Source organism: Pinus tabuliformis, chromosome 8 (genome assembly GCF_031772625.1).
Source record: "Pinus tabuliformis cultivar Carrire ecotype Pingquan chromosome 8, CPIR1, whole genome shotgun sequence".
Lineage (NCBI taxonomy): Eukaryota > Viridiplantae > Streptophyta > Pinopsida > Pinales > Pinaceae > Pinus > Pinus tabuliformis.
In genome coordinates this window covers 296138144-296155095 of record NC_142294.1, presented here as the reverse complement: position 1 = coordinate 296155095, position 16952 = coordinate 296138144, and the positions used below count along the sequence as shown (strand labels likewise).

At 36.4% G+C, this 16952-nt stretch overlaps 1 pseudogene; it reads left to right on the top strand.

The window, feature by feature from the left end:
* The window catches only part of LOC149235291 (heat shock protein 90-5, chloroplastic-like), a 28042-nt pseudogene extending 12437 nt beyond the window's left edge, over positions 1-15605 (top strand).
* Positions 15606-16952: the final 1347 nt, after the last annotated feature.

The following is a 16952-nucleotide window of genomic DNA, read 5'->3' as shown; positions in this document are numbered from 1 at the left end:
GTATGAAAGATTATTACAAAAAATTTCCCCATACTGTCTGAATGCAGGGTGAAGTAGAGTTCAAAAGTGTCCTTTAGATCCCTGGTATGGCTCCCCTCAGCATTGAGGATATAATGCATCCAAAGAATAAGAACATTAGTCTATTTGTCAAGTGTGTTTTTATTTCTACTGACTTTGATGGTGAATTGGTAAGTTGTATCGATTTTCTTTTTGCAGCTACTTCACTCCTGGAATGTTTCCTCCAAAAATTATAGTCTCATTTGAGTGTATCTGGTGCTTATGTTGAACAAAATATGTTCTACATGTATGTAGTTTCCATGCTATCTGAGCTTTGTTAAAGGTGTTGTCGATTCAAATGATCTTCCTCTTAATGTCTCCAGGGAGATCCTTCAAGAAAGCCGCATTGTAAGTTCCGCATTCACACCTTCCTTTTCAAATATGCCATTGTATGAGGTTAAATTATAAGATTTAATATGTATATTAGTTGGTGTTTTTTTGAATAATATTGATATGCAAACATTAATATGAGCTTCTATGTTGGAAATATTTTGGTTTCCAAGTATTTCATGGGTTTAAAGAAGAAAAATATGGATTGTGTCTTTATGTTTGATTTAGTTGTAGATGGTAAATGTTTTGTTCTGGAGCTAGGTAGGGATTTTATATTGCTGTTACATCAAGTCATATTCCATTTGCAGTTTCAACAAGTCTAACTACAAGATATTGTGATTATTTTCTTTCGTGTCTTTAGCAGTAGTAAATGTTTGATGGAATGGCATTTTGGTTGAACATTTGTATACTCATTAAGTTTAGTTGTGACTAAATCCTTGAATGTGCATGTCAGGTTCATATAATGAGGAAGCGTCTTCTACGGAAGACATTTCATATGATTCAGGGTATTCTGCAAAGTGAGAATAAAGATGTAAGTCCACAACCTGTAAATTTAGAGGAAAGTTATTAACCATGTCATGGTCCAAGAAATATTGTTATGCTATCCTACTTTCCACCTTAAATTCAATGTGAGGTGCTCATTAAACACTATCTATTTGAATGGAGTTATGTTTCATAGATTAGTAGAATCCAGTTAATATATGTGCCATAATTTGAGTTGTTTATAGACTCCTTACATCTTTATGTTCCTGAACTTTCTTCTTAGAAATGGAAATCATGTTTTGTGACAGTAATGTTGATTGATTCTTGTCAGCTTAATGAAATTGAAGTATTATTGCATTGTCTTCTGTCATATTCTTTGATGTTGATTGAGTGAATGTGTTTTGAAGCTTCTGTAAAAGGAATTTACATTATTTTGGATTATTAATGCAAGATTACAAGAAATTCTCGGAGAACTTTCGAAAGTATATCAAATTGGGCTGTATCGAAGACTAAAATAATCATAAATGGATTGCTCTTATTTTACGGTATCCATGCATGATGAGGAGATGGTTAGCTTGGATGATTATATTCAAAACATGACTGAAAAACATGGTATTTTTTATATTGCTTCAGATAGCATTAAAAGTGCTAGGGGTGCACCATTTTTAGAAAACATTTTGCAGAAGGCTATTGAGGTATGATTTTACTTTTCCACATAAATGACTTATATATTTCATGTACCTTGATAGTACATACAAAGTGGAAACTACATTGTACTGTGTTTCTTTACAGGTCCTCTATCTCGTATACACAATTGATGAGGTCACTATTCAAAATCTTCAGACATACAAAGACAAAAAATTTGTTGATAATAGTAAAGAAGACCTGGACCTAGGTAAGTAATGTGTATGTTGTATTGATATACTTGATGATGGAACACAATAACTATAGTCTAGGAAGCTCTATATAGTCTGTCTCATTCTGAAGAAGCATGCCAATGAATGTGGTAGAAAATTATCCATAAATAAGAGCAACCCTCTGACCATCCGTTGCAGAGGAAACATGACCCTAAATGAAGCAAAATTTGTCAATTTCATTTCTGACATTAGAGAAAACTATGTTTTGTACATCTTGAGCGGGCCTAATAGTTGATAACATGTGCTTCCTTTTAAGAGGTCATAGGTTCAAAGTCAAACCACAGGGGGTTAGAGTATGTACACCTCAGTAGACTTTAGCAGTCAAATCACTGCACGGAGGTGGGTCACTTGTCCCACAAACAAGGGGGTCTCATACACCTTAAAATTAGATTATTATTATAATTTTCATCCTCTGCTTTCAAGGGATCATTATTTTTTCTTGCAGGTAGATCTATTATTTTCAGAGGAGAACAGACATGCATGTCCAGATTAGATGTTTTGAGTACATAATTGTTGTCTTTCTTATATTTTCAAAGAGAGCAGGCATGCATTTCTGGATTGGATATTTTTAGAACAAAATTGTTCTCTTTTTTATTTTAATTCTTTTTTTGTTCTTGTCCGCATTTGTTCATATGGTCTAAGTGCTATGTTTTGTCTGATTGAGTACGTGTTATGAAAAATATTGAACTTCAAAAGAAGTGAGCTTGGTTTTATCTTTTCTCTTGTCTGCTTTCATGCCCACATCACATGATCATAGGTATATTCATGTCTTATTTGGGCACCAATGGCTCACTGTTTCCTGCAACATAATTTATTCTTACCTATAGACAAAGGTTCTGTAAGAGTCCTTGGTGTCCAGTGCAGTATTCTTCATTGCTAGGACCTTGTACAATGTCCTCAGCAATAGACCTACAATGGTTGGTTAGTACATAACCAAGGTGTACACATACATGCAGAACCTCTATCATATGAACATACATCATTTACACAACCTATCCCTAGCTTTTCTGACCAATGAAGAGGCTTGATTTCACACAAATATAAACACAATTTCACTCAGAAATATTTCTTTCTTTTCTCTAATACACATATCATATCCTCATGCACACATATTGATCACTGATATTCCCCCTCTTAGCCTCCCAATGCAAATTCAAGCATCTAGCTCTCAGTAGGAACATTCATAGGTATTACAGGGAGAAATATGTCTATGTTATTGATATGCATATAATTACTAATACTATCGATTTGTTGTGTGTCTGAGCACTCTCTTCATCCATGGAGTATACTGTTTAACACATCTATTATACTTCATGCACTCAATCCCTCTTCAGAGGCATCACAACCTTTATTATTATCTTTGTACAACTATTTCTAAACTTTTTGGAGGCTTTCCCAGGCCAATGACAATGGCAGGCAGTGGTCTTTGCCTTTTCAACCTCTTTTGTCTTTTAACCTCTTTTGTTTGTGTTGCTGCAAAATCTATCAGACCTTGGAGAGGGGTACCCTACAAGGAAGACACTAGACTAAGTGACAATAATGGTGTGGCAGCCCATTGTGACCACAACCAAAACTCCCTACTCATTATGGATTTTCACCAATGGGAGGAGTCCCTATATATAATAAGTCACCTAATAGGTGTTCTAAGCCTAGAGCTGTAAGGTGACAAAGAGGCCTCCAAGGGAAGGGCACAATTTAGGCATAAGGCATCAAGAGGAAGAAGTTCGCTTTCCTTGGAAAGGACAAATTAGGGAAACATAAGAGCTAGGGTTTGATTATTTTAGGTTGAGAGTTGGGATGACTAAAGGTCAAGATGCCAAGAAAGGGCTTCCTACAACATATTCCAACAAGGTTAAGACACCAGAAACCCTCAGTAGGCCCCCAAGTTGAAGCTATAACTAAACTAGGTTTACGTTAGGGAAAATATTTAGGGCAATGGATATTATTCATAAAAATGGAATGAATGCCCGCCAAGGGGAATGGATTTTTGGCAACCACTCAAACCTTGATGTTTAGAATTTTCATGACCCAAATTCCCTCTCCTTGTCACTGAGAGCCCTAGTTGGTCGCTCGGCCATTCAGAGGACCAAGAAAGGTAAGAGAGAGAAAGTAAACTTTGTGGATGAAAATTGACTTTATCACCAAATAAGGATGGGCAATGCCTATTCCTAGTGTTGATGGAGTGTATGGATTCTTTAGGTTGGCTAAAACTTGCAAAGGAGTAAGGATATTTTGATGCCCTAACATCATAACCCTAAGTATTTTCTTTGTGTGGGACCAAAATTCACTTGGGAGAGCTAATGTAAGATCACCACGGGGCTTTCCATTCACATATCATACAATGAGTAATGCATGCAATAATATGACTTAGCATCCAGAAAGTTGATATTAAACAAAATTAAGGCACAATATTTAATCTAGATCACCGATATATTCTATATATTAGACATGAAATCAATTTTTTTCAATAAAAGAGCACTTGCAAGACAATATGCATGTACAATCCAATCATTAATCCAAGGCAACTTCTCCAAAGACAAGAATATAGCTCCAATATAAAGTATTATCCATAGATCACATCTCTCCAATAGGAAAAGAGGCTTAATTCTCAAGTAGAGACTCTGAATTCACAAGTGATGATGATGACAAATGAAAAAATCCTTTCCTTTATTTATATCAGGGGGATAAGTATAATTTTTAGTCTAAAAGCCCCTAAAAGACAAGTAAAATCATAATGATGCATTGGGTTACAAGTTAACCCATCTAGCTTAGACAATAAATAAAATGAGAGCCCACATATTTGAGTAGTGAGGCCTCAAAAGGTTGACATCATCCAATAAATGAGCTCCATGTGGCATTCGTTGAGGCTTTTCAGTGGCAAGTGTGGTGTAAAATCCTTTAAAAATCATTATTTGAGGGTTTTCCCTCAAATGTCCATCAATATCACTATGCGGTTCCTAGAATTATCATTTGAGGGTTGGCATTTTGATATTCTTTTTATATTATTTTGTGGCCATGATATGCTCTTTCTTTTTCTTTTAGCTGCATCAAACTCCTAGGGAAAATTTTCTGGCCCAACCTAGGTATGTAGATGTATGGCTGTGAAATCCCAGAAAACTAAGGGTCGATGGAACTTGAAGAATGGAGGTGGAACATGGGCTTGTAATGTAAGATGAAAACTGGAAAGTATGGAATAGGGATAAATGGAACAATTCTATCTCAATCAACCCCTCCTATACCCATTAGGCCATTAGGGGAGGCCCCATTGGACTAAGATCGAAGATTAACCCCCCCCCCCCCCCCCCCCACATTTAAGGTGAGGGAACAAGATCATAGTCAAATCCCCTCTTTCTTCCAGGTCATCCCATAATACATATAAAATGCCCAAATACAAACAAGAATAAGCACCAAATTGCAAAATGAATAAATTAGCCTTTGATTGGAAGCCAACCTTCGTTCATGTGCTTTTGTTGGATGGGTGAGAATGTATATGACTGATGCAGGTGGTGGGGATACAATGGCAGATTGTCAGCTAGTGGTGGCTGTTAGTGGCTGCATGGTTGGTCGGATGGATGTGAAGATTGGGAGAAATTTTTTCTCCTATAGGGCCACCCACTTTGGTGGGTAATGTTAGTTTTTGTAGCATCGGATGGTGTTCTAGTCTTTGCAGTTGTCAGAGAGGCTAAGAAACACTAGGACTCCATAACCCAGAAAAAGTTTTAGGAAAATCCACCTAGAAGTGCCTTAATTAAGTTAATTAATCAGTAATTAAAATTTTCCTAAGTCTTAGGGAAAATGATTAATTAACAGTAATTAATTGAGGAAGGTGAGATTTCTCTAGAAACTCACATTGATCGACTAGGAAATAATCTTAGTCGTTGATTAAGTTTTAATCTTGGCCGTTGGAGTCCCAACTAGAGATTATAGGAAGAAGTCGATGGGTAGATGGAGGAATACACTTGAGATTGATTTCCTTGGGTAGTTTGACTTTCTAGAGAGCAACAATTGTTTGCTGGAAGAGTTCAAGCCAAAGAAGGGAAGCAGGGACAGAGAGAGGTAAAGACAGTGAGTTCGAAGGAAACTTTCTAGATCCTGAGAGTAGCTTGTTGAGAGGCAGAGATAACCATAGAGAGGATGACATAGGTGCTATGCATACGTCTCTAGAGGGAAATTCGATTTAGCTAGAGGAAGGGTCGTTAAAAACGCTAGTGGCTGAAATAAATTCCAAAGGTCCAAGCCAGAGCCTTCCAGACCAATGACAGTTAGTCAGAAACTAATCAGAGTAGTTTCAGGCCAGTGAGTTTCAGGCATGCGCAGTGTTGGTGCAGGGCCTGTGCGGAGGTGTTGGAGAGCTAGCTCGATGGCTTGATTGAGCCAAGATTTCTTGTGGGGATGAGGAAAATTTTCTCACAATATTTTTACCAACATTTTTCTTTGTAGGATTAGCAAATTTCAACATCGAGTTATACTCGGAATTTCTCACTGTTGCTTAATAATAAAAACCTTTTGTTGTTGCACCGATTTTCCCAATTTGGGTTTTTTCTGGGGACTTTTTCCCAAAAATAACAATGTTATAATTGTGTATGCTAGTATTTTCTCAATTTCCAGTTTATCTTCCACAATGTTTAATTTTGTGCAATAGAATTTCAGTTGTGAAATTTTTGCAGGTAATAGTTTGTAGAGTGGAATTTCTTTTATCTTTGTCTCCCTCATCGCATCTAGTTTTGTGTAACTATTGAAATGACTCATGGAAGTTTGCCTTATTACCTCTATGACTCCTTCGTGCTCAGTTACCTAAAGAAGATGGTGGTACAGGACATAGAGAATAAATTTGGTACGGGTTGGTCAGTTAAGAAGATAAAATTGCAAATGTTGCTCAACTGTAAGAGGTTTCGTTGCAACCAAACAAGAAAAATTAAAAGAATGCCTCAAGATCAAAGACTGAAACAAAGATCATTTGACATATATTTTAAAGTATGGAAAGTCCTTGTAAAATCATATGATAAGTTGGATGCACAAAGAAAGGTCGGCGCTGAATGCATTCAACTATTGAATTTTTCATTAAATGTTATTTAGAATGTATTAATACTTGTAAGTATCTTAGATGCGTATTTGTGTGAAAATAAATTGAATTGGTTTATGTTTAAGGACAAGGCATCCAAGGCGAGGTTAACCAAGACAAAAGTCACTTATTGTAGTGGCCAGAAAGGTTTAAAAGCACTGATAACAACCTTTATAAGTATATTAAACATGTGATATTTTTTTAATAAAATTTGTACTAGAAGAAAGTCATTGTTATCTAATTTCCCCCTATTTACTGATTTACAGGAACTAAAATATGGAAGACCTCCAAATCATTTGGAAAAGGAGGTGTTGCAGCAAAAGAGATGGGTTGAATTTTTTGTTGGATGGACTCTATGGTATGTAATCTTAGTTGGATTTCTAATATACTTTTGAACCATATTTTCATTTTAGTTTTTAGTACTATTAGATATAATATCTTACCTCATTTTATGGTTAGCATTGTATAACAAAAACATCTGTTGTGTTATGTAATTAATACTAACATGTAATACTGATTTTTTTTTCTAGAATGCTATAGGTAATGATTGCCAAGACGATGATCACGATGATGATCCAAACTATGCTCAACATATATCAGGAGATGATGAGGATGAGGATGATGGTGGTGAAGGAGGAGATGATGAGGATGAGGATGATGGTGGTGGAGGAGATGATGATGATAGTTATGGTGTTGGTGATGATGTGGACGAGACTAATGAGGATGGTCAAGATGATGATGAGGATGATCTTGGTGGTGGTAGCTAGGCATGCACATGCATTGTTTTTTATGAAGAAATTATTGTGTAGAATGACATTGTTATGTTTATATGGGTTTTGTAAATTTACCCTATATCAATGAAAAATTTTGATTTGGTAATCATACAATGAGCTTGATTTGATTGAAGATGATGATGTTATTATCATTATCATTATTATATTTTTATTTGATTTATATATTAGAAAGTATCATCAGTATTTTGATAGAGAATTATAATGTATGGTGATATTACCATCTTTGGATGTATGTCGTAAATTTATCGTAGAATAATGATATTCATGAAATATTTTTATTGGTTAATCATATTTTAATTTTAGTTGTTTTGATTAAAAATAATACTGATCTTATTAGTATTATGTTGCTATTTTATACATGTGTTTAAAATTGTCAATGAATCATTGTATATGATGACAGTGTTATTTTTTTGGATGGATGTTGTCAATTTCCCTTAAATTCCTTTACAAATGATTTTGAATTGTGATATCTTATTTAATGACATTTAGAAATTATGATATATTTCACTATGCAATTGAAATTAGTAAAATGAATCTATAAAGGGGGTCATATATGTAAAGAAAAATATACTCTACATAAGAATTCAAATGCGGATGTAACAATGGATGCAAAATTGAAAGTAAAATTGGATGTTATACTAGGAATTAATACAAAATAAAAACAATGGCATACAAAGTGTTTTAAACTAGAAGTGAAAAATTGTGCAATAGTTGACACAAAGAAGGGAACAAAACATGGCATACAAAAGGATATCAAATTGCGCAAAAACAAGGACACATAAATGGACACCAAATTAGATGCAAAAAAAGACAAACAACTAGATGTAAAATAAAATGCAAAGTTGAGTGCTAAAAAGAAGCAAAAAATGTTACAAATTAAGATCCCAAATGATGATGCAAATAATGTGTAAATTTGGGATGCAAACTTGGGTGCAAATAAGGATGTAATAAAAGACATAAAACAAGATGCAAAATGGGGCTGAAAAAAGGTGAAACCAAGGATGCCATGTTGGATGTAAAAAATGATGCATAATCAGATGAAAATTTAGGCTCAAACTTAGACAAAAAATTATATGCAAATGTGGACAGAAAATGAGGTAGAAAAGATGCAAATTTGGATGGTGAAAACGATGTAAAACTAGACACCAAACAAAATGCAAAATTGGATGAAAAAGTGGGCATAAATAATGTTGCAACATTGGACACATAATTAGACACAAAAAATGGTGCAAAAATGAGCATAAAAGTAGCTCAAAATTGAATGCAAAAAATGATGCAAAACTTGGTGCAAAAACAAATACAAAAGTAGATGTAAAAATGACTCTAAATTGAATGTACAATTAGACACAAAATAAGATGCAAAGGTGGACACAATACATGACTCAACATAAAATGCAAATATAAATGCAAATTGGGATGCTCAAAATGATGTAACATTGGATGCAAGAAATGCTGTTAAAAACGATGCAAAATTGGATGCAACAAATGACACAAAATATGGTGCAAAATGGGATGGGAATAGTGGAGACAAATCAAACGTAAAAGTTGACGTAAAAAATGGTCCAAAAAAATATCCAAAAAGGGGCACAAAAATGGATGCAAAATTTGATGCTAAATGAAATTCAACACATTGTGCAAAGATAGGCACCAAAGCTGGTGCAAAAATAGGTACAAAAATAGAAGCAAAAACTAGTGTAAGACTAGATACAAAACCTGGTGTAAGACTATATGGAAAAGTTGACACAAAATGGAGGCAGAAAAAGACGTTAAATTGGATGCAAAATATGATGTAAACTTGATGCAAATGATGGCGCAAAAATGGAAGCAAAGAATGACACAAAATAGGAAGCAAAAGACGATGAAAAATAGATGCAAAAAATGACACAAAACTACAAGAAAAACCTGTCATAAAATAAGATACAAATCTTGGTTCAAAATTGACGTAAAAAATGATGCATAATTTGGTGTAAAAAATTATGCAAAATATAGCATGAAAAAGGATGCAAAATCAAGCGCAAAAAAGGGTGCTTTAAAAGTTGTACAATAGAGCCATATTTAGCGCTAGGTTGTTCATCACAATTACAAAAAAATGCACTAAAATCTGGTGCTAAATCTGGCGCAAATCACTGGTTTTGTTGTAGTGAAAGGGTGTTTGAGGAGAAAAATAACCACACAGAACTAGAAGAGTTAGAAGGAAGGGAGGAATAATGAGAAGAATGATTTGATAATGCTTCTAAGTAATAGACATCAAAAAGGCAACAGATAGAGTTGCAAGGGGAGTTTCGTAAAATCAAACCACCACACTTTGATGGAGAATTGGAGGAGGCAGCTGAGGCATGGTTGATTAATATGAACAAATACTTCCAGCTATATGAAGACAATCACAACCTCAAGGCATGGTTGGCGATTTTCCAATTACAGGGAAAAACCACTCTGTGGTGGGAAGAAGTTAAAATTGTAAGAAGAGTAAGCGAGCATAATATAAATTGGGAAAAATTTCAAAAATACTTTAAGGAAAGATCCTGACTGAACATTTTTATGACGAAAAAGCAAGAGAATTCCATGACCTGCGACTAGGACAGTAAACAATGGATGAGTTTATCAATTGTTTTACTTCATTGCTCCGTTATGTGCCTTATATTTGAGAGGAAAAGCATAAAGTAAAGAGGATTGTTAGCAGTTTACATCTGAACATGAGGGAAATAATTGAATTTGACAACCCAAAGATGATGGATGAGGTAATACGTAAAGCTAGGACTTGTTACCAACAATGTAAAAAAAAAAGGGAGAAATTGTGGGTAAAAGGTGGATTGATAAGAGAAGCAACAAGTTGGCTAGAAATAATAAAGGAAATCGAGGTGGTGGTAACAAAGGATTTGCCAAAGGGAAAAATAGCAGAAATATACAAAAGAATCCACTCAGGTCAAAGCCAACCAATGAGTCCATAATCAGTGAACAACTTGGAAAAATAGACAATGAAGGGACAGCAAGGCGTCTAGTGCAATGTTGGGGCTATAGTGGGCCTCATTATATTAAAAACTGTCCTCAATGAAAGGGAACCGAACAAGTTTCCTAGATCGATGAAGCATCTACAGTCGGTGATGTAGGACGTAGTTTACCAAGGATTAATGCTACTCTGGAAGATCGTCAGGCAGAGTACCAGCCAACCATGGTGGAATTTGAAGGTAAGATTTTAGACCTTGCTGTAACTATTTTAATTGATCCTGGAGCTACGTTAAGTTATATTAGTCCTAAGGTTGTGGAGCATTGTAAATTGCAACCTGTTAAATTTAAGGATCCTTGGCTAGTACAGCTGGCAACAGGGGCAAAGAGATGAGTGCTTGCTAAGGTCAATAACTACCCTTTAAAGATAGCAGGACAGCCAGTGATGGCAGATTTAAACATGCTTCCCCTCGGTTCGTATGATGTACTAATTGGTATGGACTGGTTAGAAAAACACTGGTCCATCATTAACTGTAAAACAAAGACTATCTATTACAAAGATGAGCTTGGAGCAAGGCAAGAGATGCAAGGAATTAAGCAGCCAGTGCAGATTCGGCCAATAACTGCCTCTTAGTTAGCAAAATGCATTAGGAAAGGATGTCAGATTTATGCCATCCAAGTGGGTTATGCCAACTCAAAAAATAAAACAGCAGCATTGGAAAGCATTCCTGTGATACAAGAATTTGCTGATGCATTTCTGGAAGAGATTCCTAGACTGCCACCCAAGAAAGACATAGATTTTACCATCGAATTGGTGCTAGGGGCAGCCCCGGTATCCTGAGCACCGTACAGAATGAGCATACTATAATTGACAGAGTTAAAAATGAAATTACAGGAGCTGTTAGACAAAAACTACATTCACCCCAGTGTGTCCCCCTGGGGAGCCCCAGTGTTGATTGTTAAGAAGAAAGATGAGACCCTTCGCATGTGTATGGATTATCATCAATTGAATAAGTTTACCATCACGAATAAGTATTCTTTGCCCCGTATTGATGAACTTTTTGATAAAGTAAAAGAGGCAACGGTATTCTCTAAGATTGATTTGCGATCAGGGTATCACCAATTTAGGATTAAGGAAAAAGACATAGCTAAAACTGCTTTTAGAACACGATATGGCCATTATGAGTTTGTGGTGTTACCGTTTGGGTTAACCAACACTCCCGCAACCTTTATGTGTTTAATGAACAACATATTTCATCAGTATTTGGATAATTTTGTGCTGATTTTTATTAATGATATATTGATATAATCCCGAAATATGGAGGAGCATAATGAGCACCTCAGATTGGTACTGCAAACCCTCCAAGAATACCAGTTATATGCCAAGTTCAGCAAGTGTGATTTCTTTAAGGAACAAATACAATATTTGGGACATATAATCACTATAGAAGGGATCGCGCTGGATCCCAAAAAGGTAAGGATCGACCATAATGGAATGGCCGATACAAAAGAATGTGGCAGACATCAGATCCTTCATGGGATTAGTAGGTTATTACAGATGGTTTGTAGAAGGATTTTCGAAAGTAGCTGTTAGGACTCCACTATGTACCATTTTTGCTATATATTTTGACATCACTTTACTCTTAAAACCATGAACCTCAATGTCTTTTTCATTCACTTTATCCCAAGGTATATAGAAACCTCTTCTTTATTATATGATTAATCTGTCTTACATTTAATTCTACAATACTCTTATATTTTATCATTTATTGAAGTGCATTGTTGCTAACACAAGCCAAAGATCGCAGATATGTATATGCCTTGGTGGGAACGAGCGGCCGTTGCTGAAACAGCTGACTCCGTTGCTGAAACAGCTAACTCAGTTGCTGAAACAGCCATCAAGCACGCAAATCCTGTTATGTTGGAACGAGCGACCGTTGCTGAAACAGCTGACTCAGTTGCTGAAACAGCTAACTCAGTTGCTGAAACAGCCGTCAGCACGCAAATCCCGTCATGCGTAATTTGCGATTCTGGAAGAACTTTTTGTGCAATAGTAGCAACAGCCCGAAGATACGGTTACCTGGATCATCCTGAAGATAGCACTTCTGTTGTCTCGGTTGTAACAGTATCTCTTTTTAAAAGAACAGAATAGTCCCGTTTTGGAGAAGGAAACAGAATCGAGATATTCGCTCTCATGAACTGTAAAAGATGTCTCCTCTTTAAAAAGAGGAGACATCATCATTAGAAGGGGATTGAATTGTAAATCACAGAACAGCATTGTGTGAGAACAGGAGCTAGTCTCCTTTTTGTAATATATCAGTTTCTTGACAGATGAATAAAGACTTCTTTTGAGCGTTCCAGTTTAATTCTTTCTCCTGGGGAATCTTGTGAGAAGGAAAGGGCCCACCTTCCTCACAAGATTCACCCCTTTGGTTCCTGTAGTTATTTATTTCTTTATATGTTTGCACTTTCTTTAATTTTGTTGCTGAAACACTAGTTACATGGTTTGCAATACTCTGTTTCTTAGCGCTACACGTATTGAATGCACGAGTGGATGATGTTGAGAGCATGTGCTAAAGATCCCTGCATAAAGGGATAGGGTCTTGCTCCCATTGATTGCTTTCTTTTGCCTGCAGTGTGATTAGAGACAAGAGGACAAGTGCTGAAGGTTCCTGTTCCTGGGAATAGGGTCTTGACCTCTTGAGATTACTTTTCTTACAGTGTGACTAAGTGCCAGGCAGCAGGTGCTGAAGTTCCCCACCAGGGAATAGGGTCCTGTTACTGCTATGGTTGAATGATTTCTTTCCTTATAGATTGATTTTTCTTTGCTGTAATAGAGAAATTGTTTCTGCTATAATTTAATTGACTTCGGCTTTAATTAAGTAGAGTGTGAATTGATAGATTGATGAATTTGACAGATGTATGTCTTTCTTTCACTACAACATTGATCTTGCTTTTGAAATTGAGCATATCCAGTGCGTTATTACCTTTGGAATAAAAAGACCTTCTCGGGTTGACAATTTATGTGGAGCTCGATTTGTGAAAACAATTAGAGCGACCAACAGTAGCTTATCCTATCACTTCCTTACAGAAAAAGGGAAGAACCTTTAGGTGTACCCCAGAATTTCAAAAGAGTTTTGAGCAACTTAAGCATCTGCACATCACCGCACCCATTCTAAGCATAGTCAATCCCAGTAAAGATTATGTGGTGTCCACAGACGCAAGTAAGGAAGGGGTAGGAGGCGTGTTGATGCAAAAAAGGAAGGTGATTGCTTACGACTCAAAAAAATTAAAAGAGAATGAGCAGAAATATTCCGCTTATGATCTGGAGTTGGCAGCTGTCATTCACACCTTAAAAATGTGGCAACATTCTCTTATGGAAAGAAAATTTTTATTATTGACATACCACCATAGTCTGACCAATTATTTCAGCCAGCACACCTTAAATGCTAGGAAAGCATGGTGAGTGGATTTGTTAAGTGGTTTTGATTTCGAGATAAATCATTTGAAAGGGAAAGAGAACCAGGTGGCGGATGCTTTAAGTCAAAAATTACAATGTATATATGAGATTTCTTGTAGTAAAGGGAAAAACACCTTCGAAGAAATGATTAAGAGGGCTACAGAACAAGACACCGCATATCAGCAAATAAAACAGCAAATGCAGCACTCAACCAGCAAGGAAAATCAGCAAGGTTATGCTATGGATGTTGCTGGAATGCTGTATTATAAGAAAATGTTGTATGTGCCCAATCAAAATAGCATTAAAAACCTGATTTTGGATGAATTTCATAGAAGTCACTATGCTAGACACCCGGGGTATCAGAAAATGATCACTGCGCTCTGAAAAGAATATTATTGGCAGGGTATGAAGAAAGATGTGGCTGAATACTTGGCACATTGTCTGGAGTGCCAACAAATTAAAGCAGAACACCAACACCTTGTGGGGGTATTACAACCATTACCCATTCTGGAATGGAAGTGGGAAACCATCTCCATGGAGTTCATAACGGGCTTGCCCAAGTTAAAGAAAAATAATGACACCATCATGGTGGTGGTGGACAAGTTAAGTAAATCAACACATTTTATACCTGTGCAATCTGCTTATAGAGTTGTCCAGATCACCCATATTTTTATGCAAAATATATTTAGGCTGCATGGGTTACCAAAAACAATAATTTTAGACTGTGATGTAAAATTTACATCGGTCTTTTGGAAAATGTTGTTTGAAGAATTGGGGACTCAGCTAAATTTCAGTACAGCTTATCACCGTCAGACTAATGGACAAACAGAACGGGTGAACCAGGTGGTGGAAGACATGTTAAGAGCATATGTAATGCAACAACCAACCAAGTGGGAAGATTATCTACACTTGGTCGAATTCGCATACAATAATGGCTATCATACATCATTGCAAATGAGCCCATTTGAAGTATTGTACGAGCGGAAGTGTCGCACGCCCTCAAGCTGGGGTGGACTGGAAGACAAATTGATGTTAGGTCCCGAAATGCTTAAGGAAATGGAGGAAATGGTTAAGAAGGTATGGTCCAATCTAAAGGCAGCTCAGGATAGGCAAAAGAACTTTGCTAACCGAAAAAGGAAGTTTAAGGAGTATCAAGTGGGTGATCATGTGTATGTGAGAATTCGAGTAGAAAAGAGCACATTACAATGGAGCGGGTGTGCTAAGTTGGCACCACGATTCTGTGGATCGTTTCAGGTCTTAGCAAGAATTGGGCCGGTAGCATACCAGCTCGCTCTGCCGAGTCACATATAGGTCCACAATGTCTTCCATGTTTCCTTGTTAAAAAAATATGTTTATGATCCTAAGCATGTAATTAGATGGTAGGATATATAGGTAAGAATTATCTCCGGTAGATCAATATAAATGATTTTTTTTTTTTTAACTAATTAAAGATGTTGCATGTTTCAGGTCAAACTGGAAGGAGAAATATTGATCGAGCCGTTGAGCATCCTCGACCGGAGAGAAGTAATGTTGCAGAAGCTACCTATTACCCAAGTTAAAGTGCAGTGGCAGCACTTTGGGCCTGATGAGGCCACCTGGGAAGATGAAGAGCTCATGAAAAAGGCTTACCCAGGGTTGTTCATGGTTGAAAGACATCGGGACGATGTCCAATTTCAGGAGGGGGAGATGTAATATCCCCAGAATGTTGTAAATATTTTATTTACCATAGTGAAAACAAACTGAAGGATTGTGGTTACTATCTGTTTGAATTAATTAATGTTTTTATTTTATTGAAAAAAATGAGAAATGATTTCCTAGTGAAGAGGAGATCAAGTAACTTCTGAGGAGGGAAGTTAAAAAGAAATAGTTGCTGAACCCTAACTACCTCCCCTAACCGTGGAGGGCTTCCAGGAAAAGGAAGAGGGGGGGAGGAAAAACTACGTTGTAGGGACAGGTAGTGGAGAAAAAAGGGAGAAATATTGCTATGTCTGGTGATGATCAGATAGCAAGGGCGCAGAGCGTGAGAAACCTGAAAAAGATTGTACGTCTTTGAGCAAGCTAGGGGGAAGATTTGGTCTCGAAAGACAATCTCATGGTCGGGTGGTTTGACTAGCTACAGAATCAGAGGTGACCTCTTCCTCTGGAGTTACTCACTTGGAAGGAATCGGGTATGAGGTACCAACCGAATTCTAAGCTATTATCTGAAATGAGTTAGAAGTGTTATTTTTCTACAAGTAATAGGTTCCTAGAGCTATAACCAAAATAAATATAGCAAGTTTCTTTATAAACAGAGTTACTATTTCCAAAAGATACTAGTTGTAAGTGCCACCATCTAGGTGGGACATTCCCATTTAAGAAATTGGTTATATTCTCTGTTTCAAAACTCTGTTTAGACTAGAAAGTTAAATTTCTACTTTATTGAAAAACTCCATTCCGACAGTCTATAGAATGCTGGTAGAAAATTTATGTAACAAAGAGAGATATAATTCTGTAACAAAGAAAGATTATAATTCTTTTACAGTTCCATTCAAAATGGAAATGAAAGTTAAGACCATAGTGAGGAAAAGCAAGATAGGCCACCTGGGCTTTTGTAATTTCAAATATCAGAACTGCATGATAAAATAAGAACCCTAGGACCTTGTTTAGTTCTTAAATAAAACCATGGAAGTGGAAAAGCTTTCTCTGACGCATGACTAATAAAGAATTGATATTAGATGTCTCATTAGTACGTAACCTAAAGATAAACACAGAAGTAGAATAACCAAGTTCTGTAACAGATAACAAGTCCGGGGTATGTGAAGGATGGTCGCTCTACCCCATGGTCAAGGTTATGAACCCAAAAAGGGTCCAAGAATCCCTGAATCCGGAGCAATAAAGAACCTATCGGGTTGTAATGAAACTGTTCG